The sequence below is a fragment of the Phasianus colchicus genome, chromosome 2 (assembly GCF_987193195.1).
Source record: "Phasianus colchicus chromosome 2, bPhaCol1.hap1.1, whole genome shotgun sequence".
Classification (NCBI taxonomy): Eukaryota; Metazoa; Chordata; class Aves; order Galliformes; family Phasianidae; genus Phasianus; species Phasianus colchicus.
This window is the reverse complement of record NC_143437.1, coordinates 97,480,057-97,498,760: the sequence shown is the minus strand read 5'-3', so window position 1 is coordinate 97,498,760 and position 18,704 is coordinate 97,480,057. Positions and strand designations below refer to the sequence as shown.

General features: G+C 39.7%; 1 non-coding gene across 1 annotated transcript; it reads right to left on the bottom strand.

The window, feature by feature from the left end:
- Positions 1-1,370: 1,370 nt before the first annotated feature.
- TRNAK-CUU (transfer RNA lysine (anticodon CUU)) lies at positions 1,371-1,443 on the bottom strand. The gene has a single exon. It is a non-coding gene; the product is annotated as a tRNA-Lys (tRNA).
- Between the last annotated feature and the right edge of the window lie 17,261 nt (positions 1,444-18,704).

Below are 18,704 nucleotides of genomic sequence, written 5' to 3'. Positions count from 1 at the left end.
CTTCTCCGTATGGTCGCGCAGGGCTTTCAGCGCTTTATGGATGGATACGCTGTGGTCGCTGAGATTGAAGCAACACATTCCTTCTAGGTCTTCACATTCATGCCCCTGTGCCAGGAGCAAGAAGTCGATGGCTGCTTTGTTTTGCAGCACCGCATGCCGAATGCTGTTTGTGTCCTCTAGCATCGCATTCAATACTAATGTTGTTAAATTCGCCTGCTTAACTGACCAACATGCTAGGTGTCCTATCTGAGCCAAGCTCTGTGCTGCAGCAACCCCAGGGTCGTTCAGAGATTTTATCAAACATGCCGTTTGGCTAGCTAGATCGGTGTTGTTACGGCAGCTGGAATGGTTTGTAGTGTACCTCGCAAAGGCTTCTAACGTGTATTGAGGGATGCCCATTAGGCAAGTGCAAAAGAGTGAGGTTGCCGATTGCAAGCTAAAGCAAAAGTCGTTTTGGCTCGTCTTATTTACCTAAGTAACCCATAAATTCCCTGACAGTGACAAAAGATGAATTCCCTCGCTCCCTGTGATAAAGCAATAACCACCACACACACTAAACATAGCATTTGCCTGATAGAAACGCGTTTTTTCGTTGGCAGCAACGGTTGAGTTTCCTCCATGCTTCTCCCGGCCTTCTTTCGGGGTTCCTGGGCTGTCTCCTTCTTCGGCGTTCACAGGAGCCATACCTGCAAAACTCAGAGTCCCTCGTTACTGTTCTCTTTCATCAGATCTGGTTTGTACTGGCAAGCCAAGGACCGCAATAGCTACAGCCCAGTGGGCCTGGGCCGAGGTAGAATTAGCTTTTCCGTGTTGGGTAGCCACGATCATCTTGGAGGCTGTGTCAACAGTAACTGCCAACCACGACCGAGGTGACATTCGCGGCTCCCACGTAAAGTCCGTCTGCCATATTTGCAGCAGCCCTAAGCCGCGGGGGTTGACCCCCGCCCCAATAGCAGGAGCTGAATTACAGTGAGGGCAGGCCTGCACCACATCCCTTGCAGCTGTAATGGAAATACCACAGGCTCGAGCGAGTGCCCGGGCGCCTATGTGAAGCGTGGAGTGGAGGTCTCTGGCCTTTCGGATCGTCAGGACACGGGACCCTGCAGCCGCATCTGCGGCTGCGTTGCCCTCTGAAAAGAATCCTGGTACATCCGAATGACTTCTTACATGTAAAATTGCTATAGGCTCTACTCGGGTGCACAAAGCATCTTCTAAGATAAGCGCTGCTTCCGTACTAGGGATGCCTTCTTGGCCTATTTTCAAAGCGAGCTTAGCTGCAAAAGCAGAATCTGTGACTATGTTACAGGGAAGGGAGGGCCAATAAACAATCGCCATCGCAACAGCCCTGACCTCGAGCATCTGAACGCTGGCGCCCAACGTGGGGCTCGAACCCACGACCCTGAGATTAAGAGTCTCATGCTCTACCGACTGAGCTAGCCGGGCCTTGGTTATTACAGACAGGAACCGTAAAGGCAAAAGCCTCCCTGTCTTGCTCAGCCAGGGGTATGGAGAAAAAGCAATCCTTCAAATCGATAACAACAACCCCCCAGCCTGCAGGCACGGCGGATAGTACGGGCGCACCCTGCCGAACTACACCAAAAGGCACTAACTGAGCGTTAACTGCGCACAAGTCGTGCAGCAAGCGATAGGATCCGGACGCTTCTTTATCACAAATACAGGAGTGTTCTATTGACTAAGAGAGGGTTCTATATGACCTAAGCGAAGCTCTTGCTGTACTAATGCGTGAAGCGCTACAAGCTTTTCCGTCGGTAAGGACCACTGATCCACCCAGACAGGTCGCACTTCCTGTCTCCAGCGCAGTGGGATCGCATACTGCGCTGACAATTGACAGATCGTGGCCCCCACTATAAATTGTTATGCGTGCTGCCCCTGTTCTGCTGTAGCAGAACAGGCCTTTCCAGGGAACCATCCCTGCTGATTACGATAATCTCAACCATCTGGGCGGACCTCCGGGTGGGCGTTGTTCCTCCCACTCCCGCTATCATCTGTGCCGCCCCTGTAGGCCATGTAGAGGGCCAATCGGATTCCGCAATAACCCGATGTGATAGAGAAAGCGCCTATGTTTGCAGGGCTAACTATAAACGCGGCTGGATTCGCTAGGCCCTTTTCTTTCGCTTTCTCTTTAACTTTAGCCCAGTCAGTAACCAGGCCCCCCCTCCCGGCGCGGGCTTCCCCGCCCCGCTCCGCCCACCGCCCTATTGCGTTCTTCAAGGGGCGGTTCTGGCTGAGACGTTTTGTCCAAAGAAGGGCATAAAGACGGGGCAGAGTAAGGCGGGGGCGGAGCTGTCGGCTCACATGACTGACTCGGCGACTCCTTCTTCTCCGTCTCTCCGCCTCCGCTCTCTGCCGTCGCCGCCATCTTTGCCTCGCCGGATCTATGAGAAAGTAAAGACCCGCTCCCGGCAACCCCGTCACGCTCCGCTCCTCCCCGAACCCTCCTTCTGCCTTTGCCGCTTTGAGAGCCTCAAGTATCAAGCCCCAGGTTTTAAGCTCTCCTGTTTTCCCGAGTACCATCGCCCGCTGGGCAAGCGCTGCGGTGATAGAATCCCAGGACCCCGGGGTATATAAATCCGAGGGCGATGTAAGCAATCCCTCCTTCAATAACAGTGATAACACTGTACCTATTTCCTTCTTAGAAGGAGAATTTTTCCCGCAATAGGTCTTACACGCGGACGAAATCACCTTTATGACGGCTTCCATCGCCGGGCGTAATCTCCCCGACGGATCAAGCGACCACCGGGCACCTCTTCCGATGGTCTCCTGGGTCCTCGGACAGGCCTTATAGGCTATCGGCCGTACCTTCCGACGCTACCCAGCTTCCACTCTCCTAAGCCGCAGCCCCCTCTTCTAGGGTCATCGCCTCCTTCCCCAAGGGAGACGGATGAGAGCAGGATCCTGCCACGCCGCCTGTGGCCGACCACTATTCCCTAACTATCACGTCGGGGTCACCATATGAAGCCTGAGACCAGCTTCAGCTTCATACAGGTGTTCGCAATCGTTAGGGACTCATCGGTCTGTCCATCTACCTCGGTGCACACCAATGTGGTGGGTGGTAAAATGGCGTTTATTAACTCGTGGCAACAGCTTATATAGCCTTGTACAACTTCGTCTACGCCCCTCTTATCTTGCGTAAGCACTTGCGTCACTACTTTCCTATCTGGTTACTACTAGCAACTACTCGAAAGTTCTATGCTCGCTGTCTACAGATAAGATAAGAATCATCAAGTCCAACCTCTGGTTCCACATAGGACCATCCAAAAATTAGACCATATGTTTGAGAACATTATCCAGACTCTTGTGGTGGATTTAAACCTTCTGAAGTAAGCCTGGAGATTCACAATATGACTGTGACTGTAGAGTTCTTACCTGATGATTAGTAAGAACTCTAAATTAAAACCCTTACTGAACTTTATTCTAACTGGTAGATTGAACACATAGAAGTTGGTGAGAGAGAAAGAGCAATTTTAGTCTGTATCAGAAATACTGGAATAGAGCTGTCTTCACAATTCATCACATTTCACTTAAATTAGTGAGAATTCTTCTTTGAAAAAAGCAAGAATGAGCACTTATTTTTTGTGTTGCTATGGCCAATGTAAAAAGCAGAATCCAACTGCAGATGCATAACCAGGTGTTCTCTGATGAACTGTGTGAAGTCTAATGTTAGCAGAAAGGAAAACACTTCTCATCGCTTTAATTGATTTGCTGAAGTACAGCATGAATGCTTTTCTCCCTCCCTTAATCTTTCCTACCCAGTGGCGTCACATCTGTAATATCCTCTTCTCCCTTGTATTTTCTGAGTATCACAAATAAGACTTTTTGAGAAAGTTTCCATGACTTCTCACTTGCAGTGAGTTTTATGTATAATTGTTAAAGGGCTGAACTGATATATCATGCCAAAACCACAAATGTCTGAAAGTAAACAGAAAACAAACAAACAAAAAAAGGTCTCAATCAAGATATATTGATTTCATTTTGGAGAATCAAGACACAAGGGTTGTACATACACTGAAATTCACTGCCCTCATATCTGGTCTGTGTTCTTACACATGGTAGTACCTCAACTATCCTCCTGCCTATGTTTATACATAATATTTTTGTTCATCAGCTTTTCCTCAATCATTTAATTAAATGGTGAGATCAGAAATGGAGCACAGCAGCTCTGGAAGGTGATGCCATATCTGTTCCAGTTTTAGGAACAGACTTACAGACATTTCTTAGAGGAGCATCACACCATAAGCTCCTATCTTGTTTTTTGCTGCTTCTCTCTCCTGCAGCAGATCACTATAAATCGGGAACTGGCCATGTTCTTCATTTCCTCTCAGTAGGTGCCTGTAAATCAGACCAAGCAGGTATCTCTCCTGTGTTCATGTGGCCTCAACAGTTGGAAATGTTAACAGCACTAACCACTCCAGATCCTCTTTAAATGACTGAATAAAATTGGTGAATCATTTTAATTTTCCTGTACTATAAAAAACAAAACAAACAAACAAAAAAACCCATGCAATTACCGGATACATCAGTTAGGAACATGTCCCTGGAAAGACTGATTACAAACTCTATTTCTCTGTTACTTGAATGTTGGGCGTTTTGTGTTACCACTAGGATTCTGTTTATTATCTTCCAACTAATTTGCAAATTATTTTTGAATGTATTCTAATTATTTCTCTAAAACCCCATTAGTTATGTACAGGACTCAGAATTTATAACGTTACAGAATGCGAGTTACCATTTGAATTTTTAAAAAGTTTCTGATTATCAAGACAGCTTAAAATTAAATGGAAAAAAATATCGACTCTAGCAGACACTCTCACATAGATCGCGAAGCCCTACATATTTTAAAATGTATGAATTGTGACACAGTGCAGGGAACTTTGAAACTACATCAATTATTTTGCATCTGGCACTGCACACCACCTGCATAATGAGAGAGCAGAGGAGTTGATGATTTTTGAAATTCGTTTGGTGAATAGTCACATAGATGATGGATGCATTGTATAGTTATCTAGGCAGATGGAAAGCTAGTAATATGCTTGAATTCAAACATGACTTGTATTGAGTCTTGGCTTATATTTTGTTTTGTTTATTTTTTGTGTGTGTTTTTTTTTGTGGTTTTTTTTTTTTTTTTTTTTTTTTTTTTTTTGCATATTCTGATATATCAAAAGAGCAGTATTATTTTCTAAATTGTATACAGCTTCATCCTTCCTTCTACATGCAGTTGGGCTGCCCCAGGGAAATTGAAAGCAGAATGTGATATATATTGTCTGAAAGGGCACATTTTAATATCTTCAGTTTCATTGTTTACTGGGTTTCAAAAAGACACTGTAGCAAAATAAGTTAATGCATGCAAATATGTGGCTCTTTCTACATTCTCCAAGGACTATTATTTGCAACAGAGCAGTGTTTCTAAAAATTTGTTTCAGTACAGAAGATCAGTTTAAGAAAAAAACAAGGGCCAGAGCTGTCAGGTGACATTCCCATTGGCAAATGGTGATTCACATGCTGCAAATAACACAAGCTCTGAATGGCAGAGCATAAAACCCTGTACCTCTGAATACAGTTGTACATAAAATTCTGTATAGCACTTCATAGTTAAAAAAAATTAAAAAATTAGTACCGTATCAATTATTCTCATTATAGCTGGGTTAGAGTACATTTTTTTCTTAATAGCTGGTATGGCGCTGTATTTTGGATTTGGGATGACAATAATGTTGATAACACCAATGTTTCCATTGTTGCTGAGTAGCACTTATCTAGAGGCCAATGACTTTTCAGCTTCTCATTCAGACCCACCAGTGAGGAGCTGGGGGTTCACAAGAAGCTGGGAGGAGACAAGACCAGGACAGCTGACCCAGACTGAGAAAAGAGTATAGGAGTATAAAAGAATATTCCATATCATATGGCTCAGTAATAAGGGCAGAGGAGAAAGAAATGTAGGAGGGAGTGTTGTTCAGAGTAATGACATTTGAGTTCCAAATAAACCTTTGTACATGGTGGACTTTGCTTTCCGGAAAGTGGAAACCACTCTCCAGCCAAAGTTTATTCTGGTGCATGAAATTATTCATGCAGGGCTTTCCTTTTGACGTTGCTGAATTTCATTCAATTCCTGTCTACTCATTTTTCCAAACTGTGAGGTTCCCTCTGAACAGCAGCTGTCATGGTTTGGCTCATTTCTGAGACAAGGGAGCAAAGGGACCCATGGATATACACTTTGGGAAGAGGAGGTGGCAAAGGGAAAAGGTAGGGAAATGGACCTGGACAAGGAAAAAGCAGCAAGGAGCTAAAGCAAAATAAAACTTAGTTTACTAAATATAGTAGTGGAATGTGAGATAATACAATATAATAAAATATAATTGGAATTGAATCCAATACATCAAATAAAATGTGAAAGAGAGAGAGCCTCTGAAACCAAACTCCTTACTCTAATGCAGTAGTTGAAGTAGCCAGGGAACAAAAAGGGAACTCTTGTGACTCCCAGTCCATTTTATGTTTCCCTCTGGCAAAGTTGGCCATTACATGTATCCTACAGCTCTTCAACCAGTCCGCACAATTTGTTAGTATCCAAAAGTTGCTAAAAATCAGCTTTGATTTGATGTATCTGAAAATATTTTACAGAAGAAGTCATCCGCAGAGGAGAGTGGAGCACATGTGCAGGGGGGTTGGAACCTGATGATCCTTGGAGTCCTTTCCAACCCAAGCCATTCTATAATTCTATAATTCTGTGATTCCATTATTCTGTGTGGATTTCTTAAAGGTCAGTAGGCCATTGCTCAAACCAGGGCTCAACTCTAGGTCTCTGTTGCCCTTGAACTGAACACCAAATTTGTGCAGAATGGTCCCCATACTATGAAGTATACAGATGACCAAGGAGAACCTTTCTTGGTGCAGAAGGAATTTTATGCTGTACCAAATTTAATCTTTATGACCAATAAAGATGGTGGAATGCATTTCCAAAGAGAATGCCTCTTAATTCTCCAGTGTCGCTATAGAAAGATAATAGATTTCTTGTTAAGAAGAAATCCTGCCTTACAAAAATGGTCAGCTTTCCAAACAGAAAAACAGATTTTCCTTCCTTGACAAACTGTGAAGCCTTTTTTTTACTCTGAAGTAAAAACTTTTTTTTCTTTTTTTCCAAAGCAAAGTATGTATAACAACAAGAAAAGTAACCACTGAATTAAGCAAATGTGCAGTTCTAGTTGACATTCCATAGTTCAGAAATGAAATATGTTTTTAGATTTTCTTTACTTCTTATAAGAAACAAACTTTTCTCTTTACTTGCAAAAGTTATCTACTTTCTCAGTTTTTACAGACCATTTATAAACCTTGAAAGTAAGATGTTAATGGAAATACTGGCTGACCTTTAACTGGAAGCAGAACAAATGGCTTATCTGTAACAATTAAAAAGATTTAAAACCTCCTCAGATACACATGCAAGTGATTTTTATTTTTTTTAAGTATACTTATTAGACAACAATGGTATAGATTTAAATTAATTGGAATGGATTTGACTAGTAGAATTTTTGTCTTAACTGATACCTACAATAACACTGTTTGAACATCCAGTGTTTTATATAGGATGTAAGCACTATCTTCCAATTGACAGATTTCATTTTGAATTTTTATTGTCACTACATTTTTGTCTTTCCCTTTAATACTTATCTGTGCTCTGATTCTGCTTATCAACTTTATTATTTAGAGGAAATAATCATTTTTTTAAATTAACAAGTACTGACAAAATATCTACATGAACACTCTGAGTTCCGAATTCAAGATCTGGTATGGGAATTCCCCTAGTATCAATGATATTTAGTTTTTGGGCTTATGAGTAAAATTAACCCCTATTTTGAGGGAAGTTTTTGCTTTTGAGTGTGCAATTCCTTTGTTTGTTTATGTAATTTAATATGTTTGTGTTGTTCTCAATGGGTTCTAAATTAAGACTCTTAAAAGGTTCACATCATCTAGGCTGGTGTACCAAAACTGCAGCATCTAACTCATATTTGGCTGGCTCTAGAACGAGAATTCAGATGAACTAATTGAAAAATGGTTGTAACCTTGAGTTATGTATAGGCATCACCCACTTTTTCTGGTCCAGGTCTTACACAATCTCTTTGGCAGTCAATGAGCAGAAATAACTATTAGAGAAACAGTGATTTTTTAGGGTGTGATTCATCTGGATTTGGTATCAATACATATCTTGTTAGATTGCATGCTTTCAGATGAAATGAATTATAACCTAAAAATGATAACTGGCCCCAATATCTATAAAGGAAATCTAAATTATTTGCTCATAAATAGGTTTCTGTGATGCAGTTGTGTTTGATCAGGTAAATTTCAAATATTCCTTTAGGTGCCTTTTTGTAATATAGACTTTAGATTCATTTAAATTCAGTTCAAAGTAAATAGTCAGATTTTCAAAGGTACTTCAATGCCTAAAAAGAGAGTTAGATTTCCATTATTACATTCAGGCAGTGAATTAAAAATGAATTATCACCTATTTTTTCTGAGGTATTCTTGAAAGTAATGTCAGCAACTGCTGTATTGCTGGGCACTCAAATACATTCAGAAATTGAACCCTAAGTTTCTAATTTACTTTGGAAAGAAAAATAAATATGTCATAGTTGTAGTAGTTTTCCTTCATTTCATTTTAGTATTTTATGCACTATCAGCGAGAACGGCAAAGTTAGAGGGACATAAAGACCATAGCTGTGGGCAGATATGTACACAATTACATTTTTTGTGCAACTGACTACACAGTAAAATTGTACAATATCTTTCTTTAATTTTAATCACTCTATCAGCCTAGTATGAAGGTTTTGAGATATGCATAAGGATAGGACAAGAATTCTGTAATATGGAGTAGTTCAGGACTCAGGTCTGTATTTTATTTAATGTTAAAAGTGATATATAACATATTTCCTGTTGGTGACTTGCTGTATATGACATCAATAATTTCAGTAATGTTTTCTGGTAAATTTTAATTGAGTATTTATAATATAACAAATATATTGAGTTGAGATTTTGAGATCCTTTATTGAGACAGTGCTGGTTTCTGCAAAAACTGTTAAGCTGGTTAAATCATTATATGTAATTATTAAATATAATCATTGTAATAGAGACTGACCCACTTGAGTAGAAGACTCTTAAGAATGACCTACTATGAAATAACTTTAAATTGCATGTGCTAGTCTCTCAAAATGCAGACAGGAACAATTTTCCATTTCCTAAGCTAAATATCCTTTCCTTAACTCAGTAATGAGCTTTCAAATAAATTGCTCCTATATAGCTCTATTCATTTATCTCTGAGGTGTGTGGGAGATGACACTGGCTTTCAAATGAGAATTACTTTGCACCCTGAAACACATTTCCAAAGTTTTAGACTTTATTTTTCTCCTTTTTTTTTACCTTTTCCTTTATTCAGATTGTTTTTAATGGAGGAAAAAGTCTTTATAACTAAGCTGGTATCTGAAATCTGCAATACACAGTAGCAGTACTTATCTACAGAAATATAAGTGGCTATTCCCTGGTTTAGAAGATGAGCAAAAGCAATATTAAAATGGCAGAACTATTGGTATGATTTCTGGCAGCAGGTGCAATTTGCTGTGATTACAGACATTACAGCCATTTCAAAGCTGGGCCCAGTTTAACTTTGCTTTATCCTCAGTGAACACAAAGAGCTCCTTACCTTAATCCTTACTAGATGTTTCTGTCCTTTTGGCTTAGAAATTTTCTGGACAGCTCATTTTTGAATCATGAAGAAGAAAGACAAAAAAATTAGGAAGTCCACAAGAAAAGCACAAAATAGCTGATATGGTTTTGAGATGTTTTTTTCTATTTATGTTTCTTCCCCTTGCTTTTTTCTTAGGCCTGCCTGCCTTTTCTGGAGGAGACATTCATGAGCTCTGAACTGGCTTGAATTTTGATGAGAACTTAGCATCTTTTGAAGCGTTTGCAGCAGACAAGTCCCACAGTAAGAGCAGAGCCACTTGAGACTTGTGAGTGGGCTCTTGTGAATACTCTTCTCTTAACATGGCCTAATGAGTAGCCAGTGAAGCTTAGAATAGACTTTTCTTCCTGCGTCATCACAGTAATTGGACTGTGGTCATAGTCATGCTGCAGATCTTTTACTGCAAAGTGAATGCAATCTCTGTAAGCTTTGAATCAGAATTGCTTTGGATTCTGCTTGCAGATACATGGTTTTATAATTCCTGGGTCCCAGGATTTTGTAATGGAGGCTTGTTCACCTTCCATTAGAGAAAGGAAGATATTCTGAGAAATTCTCTCTCATCTTTGAAGCTTATGGAATAAAAATAGCTCATGGAGATTTTTGCTGTTATTTTCCAATGTCCTTTACCTTGAAAGTGGAAAACTTAAATTTTGTATCTTTTATATCTGTTTCTAGAAGTTATGAAGAATTTGCAACTTCAAGCTATCAGTTATTAGCTCTATGAAGGCAATTTAGCTACAATAACATCTCTCTTATCTACATATAGGAATCTACGTCCTATAACAAGTTTTGTTTGGAGGTTTTGTTTAAAATGAAATATATAACAATTACCTTAGAAGAAAAGATTTAGGACCTGAAATGTTTTCCCATCAGAAAGCTTAAAATAGAAATGGATTTTATTGTGGTTGAAATGATGAGAGAAACGTAAAGAAGATAGTTAATGATGTATCGTTAATGGGTCCACAGGGGATGGGGGTATCCAGCAGATTAAGTTTTAGATACATGTCTTTGATACAGGAGCCTTTGCCTGGTTTCTCTCACTCAGTCTCTCCTGCTCTCTCTCCCTTTTTCAGACTGCTTTGGATTTGAGAAAAACAGTTTATGAAACTAATACATAATGAAAGTTTTATTTTCATTCATAGTCACTCTCCAATTATAAATGCTTTATCAAAACTATACCAGGCACACATTACATACTATAAAATCATAATCTTCTATCTTTATTATAAAAAGAAAGCTTTAAGCAGTTAGAAATCACAGGAACTAACAATCATATTGTAGAATCATCTGGGTTGGACAAAATCATTCAAGATTATCAAGACAAAACATCAACTTGACCTTGCTTTCTAGTTCCTTCATCAGCTCCATTGCTTCTCTGTGCACATGCTTGAACAACTTAGTATCTTTCATGTACTGTGGTGCCCAAAACTGAACAGGTAATAAAGGTTTGGTCTTATTAGTGCCACATAAAAAGAGGCAATTACTTCCCTAGTCCAGCTGGCTGCACTATTTCTGATACCAGCCAGGATGGCAATGGCCTTCTTGTCTACCTGGGCACACTTTTTATGTTCAGATGGCTGTCAATCAATACCGCCAGATGCTGGCTATTACCAAAACCATTGGACAAGGAACTCTACTGACTTGCTTAAAAGCCAGTTGTCAAAACATTTGTAACAATTTACAAATAACCAATCCCTTCCATACCAACATGAGAAAGAAAATTTAGTTTTGAAAATAATCTCTGAGAGGTCTGCAGTTCTCAACAGAGGGCTAGATGGTGGTAGATACTGGAGAAAGTTGAGCCTTTGGATGCTGTTTGGTGAAGGCAAGGAACAGAAAATGATGCAAGCAGATTTTAAATGTACCCAGTGTAATCTACTGTACTGTGAGAAGACCCCTTGAAGTGTAAAAGAATGACTAAAAAATACTTTGAAAGTTCATTCCCTAGAAAGAGAAACGTACAGCAGACATCCCAAAATCAATGAAGTCACATTATGAAAGTGTGTATTATTGGTTCTAATCTACAATATAAAAAGGACTTCCTTTGAAGATTTGATAAATGTCATCTGTAAAGTTTTAGGCTCATTATGAATAATAACCACTGTGAAGATCATAAGCAGAAGCTTTTAGGTTGAAAAACCTATTAGATTGAGATAAACTCAAGCTGCTCAGAATTCATCTGCCTTAATAACTGAACACATTCTGCTTAACTGTAAGTGGTTTGCAGTATGCAAAGGTTTAGTACAGTACACACAGATATTTGAAGACTATTTGAGCTATCAAGAAGTACATGACTTACTCTTTGCACAAAGAAGAATTTCTCATCCTAGGCTCTAAGCAACTCATACTAGTTTCCTGACGTAACCACAAGGTCATCTTTTCTCTTGACCACAAAATTATTTTTCCGGTCTCATATGGGTATTTCAGGTCTTGTTCAATTATGGCTTACATGCATGGCTCACTGAACTAAGCAGCTGGAGCAATTTGATATTTTACTTCTCATCAGCCTTAGAATAGCATGTCATCAACTGGCAGGAGAAAAGAAGTATGAACGCTCCTCAGTCATTTTAGTACAAAGCCCAGAACTTAGCTTAAGCTAAAGTTCTGTGACCTTTTAGTTTATGCCAGCAGTCTTTGCACTGAAGCAGCCAAAGTGTGCTCAAACACTGCAACCTACAGTCAGAGGAAGAAGTGTGTAGGATAAAGTCCCTAAACTTCTACAGCAATTAGTGAAGCAAATGTATGCATAAGCTCTATAGCAGGGCTCACCTCCCTGCATACATACAGTTTATAGGCAGTTCAATCAATTGCCTGCTTTTCCTTTCCTCTTCCAATCCTCTTTGAACACATAGAAGCAGCTTGCTTTCAGCTCTTGCTGGTTGATCTTGTTGAAGAGAAAATGGATGGGAAGGCTTTCAGCTCTCTGTCAAGGGTTGTAGATGTGGTAGAAACTGTTCATATCTTCTCCTAATGCATTTCCCAAGCCATAGAGCAAACAAGAGCACACAGTGCAGGTTCTGTGCGTCAGTCACAGAATCTAGCTTTAATAGTTGTAAAGCTTTCCGTGCATAAATGGTGCCAAACAGAGTAAAATATTAGTATGTGTTAGTCTGAGTAATCCAGAAATGTCATCCTGTAACCTAAGAAAGTGGCTTCTCAGTTGTTTCCTGGCTATCTGTAGCACTGGAACAGTTGCTGTACTGCATAATACAGATGAGGTGTTGCATTGTGATCTCTAAATCCAGGTTTTCTGTCCCATTAAACAACCCTTTCAGAGTGCATTGCTACCAGAGAAATATTGCTGTGATGAAATGTTCTTTATTCTATATTCATTAATAATGTCATATGATCTTTAAAAAATAGCTGTTATGTTGTCTATGACTTCTCAAATTGAAATTTTTTCTTGGGTGTGTTCATTCTGCATGGTGCTACTATTTACAGCCTGATAAATGCTGTAAATTCAGAATTTTTAAAAGGATTTGTCAGATATTTTAAAAGCATTTGATTTTAAAACATCTGTTACTCAACTCTTGCAAATGGATTTCCTTTGAGGTGACTCAGGTTGGAATAGAAAATCACAGATTGCTCTTGGTATTTAAGAGTAAGTCATTGCACTTTACAAATTCCTGAAGGGAGGTTGTGATGAAAAAGGGTCTGGCCTCTTCTCCCAGGCAAATAGCAGGACCCGAGGAAATGGCCAGAAGTTGTACTAGAGGAGGTTTAGGTTGGACATTAGGAGAAACTTTTTCTTTCAGAGGGTGGTCAGGCACTGGAATGGCTGCCCAGGGAGGTGGTGGAGTCGCCGTCCCTGGCAGCGTTCAAGAGGTGTCTGGATGAGGAGCTACAAGATATGGTTTAGTAGCTTGTGGTACTAATAGGAATGGGAAGGCGGTTGGACCAGATGATCTTACTGGTTGTTTCCAACCTTGTGATTCTATGATTCTATGATTTTGTCTCAGTCCATTCATGATTGTAGTTTTCGGTGCCAATTACCAAAGAGGTCAAAACCACTCTTATTTCAGGTGGTGGAGGAGGTATGTGAGGAGGTTCTTGCTACTCCTATAATGAATATAAGGACTTCTGGCAATTACAGCCTTCCTGTGTGTGTGAAATGCAGAGTCATCTGTTAACAATACATACTGATGCATGAGAAAGACAGTGTTTCACCATGAGCACATGACTTTCTTAGTAAAACTCTGTATTTAAAATTCTGTTTCTTTAGAAATCATGAATTACCTCTGAGTTGCCTACAACCCACTTCTGAACTAACAGTCAGTGTTCTTATAGGATGTCCTCTGTGCCCAGCAATATCCTTCTGTCTTGCACAACAAAGTCTGAAGAGGGGTACTGTAGTCATGCTCCCTTCTTCTCAGCAGTAAGTGCAAAAAAAAAACAAGAGAAAGTTTAGACCAGCTATGGTTTTAGGTTGAGCTTCATGGTATGGAAAAGTAAAGCTGTAAAGCTGTAAAGCATCTAGGAGTTGCATGTAGATGGATGTCTGAGTCGAAAGCACATCCTATTCTTAGCCCCCCATACCTGCTCACTCAGGAAATCATTCTCATGCATACATCTCTTTCTCTCTGGAGATGTTGCCTTCTCTCAGTGGGACTCTGTGATAAATCTTTACCTGTATTTGCACCTGAAATTTATCATAGTGAGTAATCTGCTTCACTGCTTGGATGTATGTGTTTTCATTCCCCACTCATTTATTTTCTTTACTGTCTTTATCCCACAGGTTGGTAGATATAAAGATGGTGTAGGACATTCCGAGGCTGCTTTATTTGGAAAGCAACTACCATCACATTTCTGCCTCCTTGTGCAAGGGAAAGGTTTCTATTTCTTCACTCTGGTGTTGTTTCCATGACTACTTTTGGAGGATTTTCCACAGAAGTGAGGAAGGAAGGTCATCATCTAAAGCTGGTCAGGCATTATCCAGAAATTCAGACTTTTCTGTTCATGAGCAAAAGGCCAACGGAAATCAGGAAGTTTCAAACTCTGCCTCACTTCCTGCCACCTCACTTCCTAGCTGGTCACCAGCTATGTGCCTGTCCAGCATGGGGAGCTTTAAGGTCTGCCCCAGTCTGAGTTGGGAAACTACAAATACTATCCTCCCTGCCTGAAAAAAGTAAGCAAAGAAACAAACCTAGTTGGTCTTGCTTTTGCAGGATTTAAAATCTATCTCCTAATAAGCTACAGTCTCATTTAGAGATGCATTACCAGATATGCTGAGATACAATATCATCTCCTGTTTTCATCATTTCTCCACCTCCCAAATGCTGTCTCTTCCTCCACGTGTTTATCGTTTATCAAAGGCAGGATAGAATTTCTGTCTTTTGTTCTCCCTGCTCTTAGTGCCAGTATCAGCAACTGCAGGCTCCCCTCCATCCCCTATTTTCTCAGCAGGCAGTTGCAGCAAGCATTACCAAGCACATGCACACACGTGGTATGTCCATGACGTGCTTTCAAAGTATTTTTAGAATTTTGTTAATAGGGATTTAGATAAAGCAGTTGCATTCCTGTGTTTATTTAGTTATGGAAAAATTAGGTCAATTCCATTTTCAGAATGTTTAAGTTTTGAATATTTTGAAAAAAAAGTATGCACTGAAAATGTAACAAGTTATTTTTGGTTATATTGAATATTTATATCTGTTTACTTCATTAGTACTGTTAGCATAGCTTTGTGAACAGTGTGGATTCATCACTTGGATACAAAGCTTGAGCTCAGCTTTTTTTGAAGTATATTAATACTCTAGAGATAAATCAAATTCTTCTTGGAGACAATTTGGTTTGGGTAGCTTGTACTTCAAGTACTTCTTGCAATGAATGATATATCATGATAAAGTACTCAAACAAAAACTGGTACACGATCTCAAAATATTCAGACATTAATCCACAATCTTTATGTACCTTACATAGTCCTCAGGTTATTCAGGCTACTTTAACTGCAAGATATCCATTTTTGACAAAATAAAGTGTGACCAAATGCCCTGACAAATGCATATATTTTGATAGTAAATAGGCAAGTTCCCAGTAGTTCTCTTGCAGTCAGCAAGGGAACCAATTTCCAGCTGCTTGTTTTCGTCTAACAGCTGAATAAATATATTCCCAGTACTATAATACTTTCAGCAAGAAAATGATTGCCTACTAACTCAAGGCCCAGATATGCTCATCCTGCTGTTGTTTATCTGGAAGAAGGTAGGATATCACCCAGGTATGTTTCAAGAATTTTATATGATCATATAGGTGAGGGATCTATGCCAAGATGAATGTCTCTCATGGGAAGCTGTAATTGGCATTTGGATTATAATGTATGATAGGTGAGTAATTTAATGGAACTGAATTGGAAACTGAAAATGAAATTCATTATATTAATTTCACAGAAAATAAAAAGACTGTAAAGGACAGATTTGTGAGACAGGATATTTTCTTGTGATATCAAAGGGCATCATACTTCCTCAAAATGAAGTTTTTATTCTCATAGCTCTGTTGAACTCTGCTAGAGTTTGTGCCTTTACCTTTGCCAGTTTTTGAAACTGTATTTTTATGTTTACTCCTTAAGAGTTCCATAATTAGTCTCAACATGCTGTCTTATCACAACAGTATTATTAGACTTTGTTTTCTCGACAAAATACAAGGAATGTAATCTCTCACCTTTACACTAATTCTGTCCATAGAGACTGCCCTTCTCTCTGCATTTGACAGTGCAGCTTTCAAAGTGTACACCGAATCATAGAATGGCTTAGGTTGGAAGGGACCTCAGAGATCACCTAGTTCCAACCCCACTGCATGGGCAGAGACACCTTCCACTAGAGAGGGTTGCTCAGAGCACCAACCAGCCTGGCTTTGAGCACTCTGAGGGATAGAACATCCACAACTTCTCTGGGCCACCCGAGGACATTGCAAACTAAAGTGTTTCTCATATAATATATCTACATAAGTTTACAGTTTATTCTTACAAACTGCCAAGTCCTTCCAACACTACAGGTGACAACAGTGTGTGCATAATTCTTCTGATGCACCTGAACTAGTACAGCTTTGCTGAAATCACAAAGCTCTGGAAATGAGATATCCTTTGATTGTCACTTAACCAGGATCCAGGGATTTCTTGCAAAGCCCTTTTCTGTGCTCTGTGAGGGGTAGAAGAACACTGTCATGCTAGACTAGGGAAAGTAAAAGGAAACTTTTTAACTTACTATTTAGAGATCTGAATTACTGATCTTTTCTTGTTTTATTATGCCTACATTATTTGACAGCCACAAGTGAAAACCCCTTCTGCTAAATAAGTGTTACCAAGCTCTGGTGAGTCACATTTTCTTCTCACACATTGAATGGGAGAGTGCGCCTGATGGAAAGTGCTGTGTTCATGCTGGAGACTGTCAAGCATGGCCAGACTCTGAGACACAACGTGAACAAAGAAGCCCTTAACCAAACAATAAACTACCAGCGATTTTCTAAGCAATGTTGATGCCATTAATTCTCCTCTTAAGAAGTGATGTCTACATGACTTCTTTCAGTCATTTCTGTTTTATTGTGGCTTAATTTCCACATCTTTCTTAGTATTTCACAAAAGGAATGTGACATTCCAGTAAGCCCCTCATTCTGACGAAGTTAAATTTGCTTCACAAAGGCTCGGTGAAATCAGCCTTAGTGGAATTTAAAATCTAAGGTGGATTTATCCCATTTCTAATGGTTTGGTATCTAAATTTAAAATAGTTGTTTAAGAAACAAGTGTACCATTGCACCATTTGGCAATTTGCCTCATTCTAAAGCTCAAGTCTGTAAATTATTGGGAAGAAAAAAAAATCTTCAAGTACTTATTTCTGTCCACTGACTGAAGAGGGAGACAATGTGACTACTTTAGGCTTAAGCAATGCTTGATAGATGTGTGAATTTAACTAAAATGGGTCATACTGGTGGTGGTTGCATTGAGACTATCTAGTTTTTTATGCCAATGCTTAAAAAATAAGCACTTGTCCTAAACATATTAAGTCATCCAGTCTTAAAAGAGAAATGAAAAAGCCAGTTAATCAATATATGCATAGACTGCTCTGAAAGTAATGACTTCAATGCAAACAACAGCAGATGCAAAGAAGACGATAACACATTTGGATAGAGCAAATTCTCAGCTACAAATGCTATTTTTCAGTATCCTATTCCTTTTTGCTAGCTGTGAACAAGAGCCTGCATGCCACACACGTAACCATCTGTACCAATGGAAGTGACCCACTGTTTCTATCGCCACTGCTGAAATGCACCACTCAGAGCCCCACCGTGCTCCTATCCCCTGTTTGGTCTCCAGAAACATTCATCAAGTATCAGTGCATGCAATGCATGCCATTTTTTCCATGTGGAAGAATTCAGTGACTCAGGAATTCATGCTTCAAACACACTTCCAAGTCAGACACCATTTTGTCAGAGTGCCTCTTTGCTGCCATCTGTCACAAAGCAACAAAATGTAGTGGAATGTTGCCAAGAAGGTTCAAACCCTACTGCCATACCACTAATATCTGCTTCTGATGTTGTGGACCAAAATAACAAAATAGGAGGTATTACTTATTGAGCAGCCCTCATACATATGTATGTATGTATATTGTGAAAACTCAGCACCTCTGAAGAATGATTTATGAGGTTAATTGTGTTTTCCTGCCTCTGTTTCCTGCTTGTAATTATAGGCCTTAAATGCTTTTGTAGACTGGCTCAGTGTGCATTGAATAAGGAGCAGCCTTGAGTTAGCCTCTGTGAGAATTTAGATGCTGCTGCATAGATTTAGATTGCTCAGCCTTCTTTTGAGGTAGCTTCATAAAAGGAAATGAGAACTGTAAGTTCTTTTCCAGCTCGAGCAGAATTAAACGTACAAATTTAATGTCATAACGCCACAACTGTCACTCAAAAAATGGCAAGAGATTGTCCTTGTCAGTATGTGACAGAGCCATGCATCCCCTTGCCCTTTTGCTTTTCTCTG